The sequence below is a fragment of the Panthera onca genome, chromosome A1 (assembly GCF_046562875.1).
Source record: "Panthera onca isolate mPanOnc1 chromosome A1, mPanOnc1 haplotype 2, whole genome shotgun sequence".
Lineage (NCBI taxonomy): Eukaryota > Metazoa > Chordata > Mammalia > Carnivora > Felidae > Panthera > Panthera onca.
The window spans coordinates 44,033,360-44,036,136 of record NC_138339.1 but is presented as its reverse complement, the minus strand read 5'-3'; positions in this window follow the sequence as shown (position 1 = coordinate 44,036,136).

The window sequence follows — 2,777 nt, the reverse complement described above, 5'->3', positions numbered from 1 at the left end:
AAAGCCAAAAATAGACAAGTGGGACTTCATCAAAGTAAAAAGCTTCTGCACAGCCAAAGAATCATCAATACGACAAGGCATCCTACAGAATGGTCGAAAATATTTGTGAACCATCTAAGGTGTTAATATCCAAAATATATCAGGACCTCATACAACTTAATAGAGAAAAAATTTTTCGATTTAAAAATGGACAAAAGGGGAGCCCGGTAAAGCATCCGACTCTTGATCTCACCTCAGGTCATGATCTCACGGTTTGTGAAATTGAGTTCTGTGCTGGGCTCTGTGCTGACATTGCAGAGCCTGCTTGGGATTCTCTCTCTCTCTCTCTCTCTCTCTCTCTCTCTCTCTCTCTCTTTTTCTCTGTCACCCTCTGCCCTTCCCCTACTCATGCACACCCTCTCTCTCTCTCTCTCAAATAAATAAATAAGCTTAAAAATTGTTTTAATGGGCAAAGGACTTGAATAGACATTTTCCCAAAGAAGACGTTCAAATGGCCGATAGGTACATAGAAAGGTGTTCAACATCACTCATCATCAGGGAAATGCAAATCAAAATGATGGTGAGATATGGCCTCATGCCTGTCGGAATGGTTGTCATCAAAAGCACGAGAGATAAGAAGCCTTGGCGAGAATGTAAAGAACAGGGAACCCTTGGGCACTGTGAGTGGGAATGTGCATTAGCACAGCCACTGTGGAAAACAGTATGGGAATTCCTTGAAGAATTGAAAACAGAACTATCATATGATCCAGGCACTTCATTTCTGGGTGTATATATCTGAAGGAAATGAAAACACTATCCGGGGGCGCCTGGGTGGCTCAGTCGGTTAAGCATCCGACTTCAGCTCAGGTCAAGATTTCGTGGTTCATGAACCTCACGTCAGGCTCTGTGCTGACAGCTTGGAGCCTGGAGCCTGTTTCAGATTCTGTGTCTCCTCCTCTTTCTCTGCCCCTCCCCTGCCCATGCTCTGTCTCTCTCTATCTCTCAAGAATAAATAAACTTTAAAAAAAAATTTTAAAAAAAGGAAAACACTATTGCAAAGAAATATCTGCATCCGCATTTTCCTTGCAGCATTATAGATATAGACATAGAGACAACCTAAGTGTCCATCAGTGGGTGAATGGATAAATACAATGGAATATTATTCAGCCATAGAAAGAAGGAAGCCCTGCTCTCTGTGACAACATGGATGGACCTTGAGGGCATTACGCTAAGTGAAATAAATCTGACAAAGAAAGAGCAACATTGTAGGTTCTCACTTATCTCTGGAATCTGAAAAGGCTAAATTCAAAGGAATAGAGTAGAATGGTGGTTGCCAGGGGCAGGGGAATGGGGGAAACGGGGAGACGTATAAATGCCAGGCTCTGTGATGAGTCAATTCTGGGGATCCGAGGCACGGTACAGTGGCTATAATCAACAACACTGTGTGATATACTTGAAAGATACTAAGAGAGATCTTAAATGTTATCACCACACACACAACAGAGGGAATTCTGTGAGGGGATGGAAGTGTTAATCAGCCTCATTGTAGTAAAGGATTTCTTAATGTATCAAATCATCACATTGTACCCCTTAAACTTACATATGTTGTTTGTCTATACTATTGCAATAAAGCTGGAAAAAAACACACTAAACCAAACCTCCACATTTCCTATGTCTCTAATTTAGAAATATTTAGTTCTCCATCTGTTAAGTCTCCGGTCTCTTTTTTTCCCCCAAAGTTTATTTATTTTGAGAGAGAGAGTGAGAGAGCACGCAGGGGAGGGGTAGAGAGAGAGAGAGGGAGGGAGAGAATCCCAAGCAGGCTCTGCACCATCAGTGCGGAGCCTGACTCGGGGCTCAAACCCACGAACCGTGAGATCGTGACCTGAGCTGAAATCAAGAGTCGGTTGCTTAACCGACGGAGCCACCCAGGTGCCCCGTCAGATCTCTTTGGTTGCATATTTGCTAAGGGACATGGCTACAAAAGCAGGCGGTGCAGGTAGGTCAGAATGGTGACGGCATTAGTGCCACTGGGGACGTGACTTTCAGAGGCGGGGATGGACAAGCCTCCGTGAAGTTCAGAGAAAGCGAAGGGCCAGCATCCATCAACTCACAGGGTCACAGCACTTCAGTGTATCTTAAAGCAGAACCAAACAAAACGACAACAAAACAAACAAAAGCCCGAACAGCTTTGCTCACGTTTGCAAAGGAGAGCTAGATTCCGGGCTCAAATCCTTAGAAACAGGATTTCTCCATCCGTTCATTGAAGAGCCACGTGGGACGTGGGACAATTCCTCACGGTAAAGGACTCTCTTGGTCTCGGCTCCTGCCCGTTCAAAGGCCAGCTGTGCCCTGGAAACCGTGACTGACCCCACAACTCCAAAAGGAACCCCGGTGACGATACACCACCGGGAGAACCTCTTTCTTGGACGCTTGCTGAGCGCTACCCGAGGCCAGCAGGGGGCGGCCTGACTCCAGAAATGAGCGCTCCTGGGCCGGCCGTGGACCTCAAAGGCCCGCCGGGAGCACCCCCCCCCCCCCCCCCCCCCCCCCCGCCTGTCCTCTCTCAGGACACTGAGGGGTCCGCTGCTCTGCCCACTCCCCCATTGCACACCATTCTATAGGTGAAGGAAACTGAGTCTCAGAGGGGAAGAGGGATGGGAGATTTGTGCCATGTCTACTTTGGTGGCACAGTCTGGAAAGGAATTCAAGAAGCAGAAACCCCAACGCCCACAATGTCATCATCCCTGTGCTCTGAGAAACGTCATCGTCACCTCCCCAGTCCTCAGCCGTGGGAC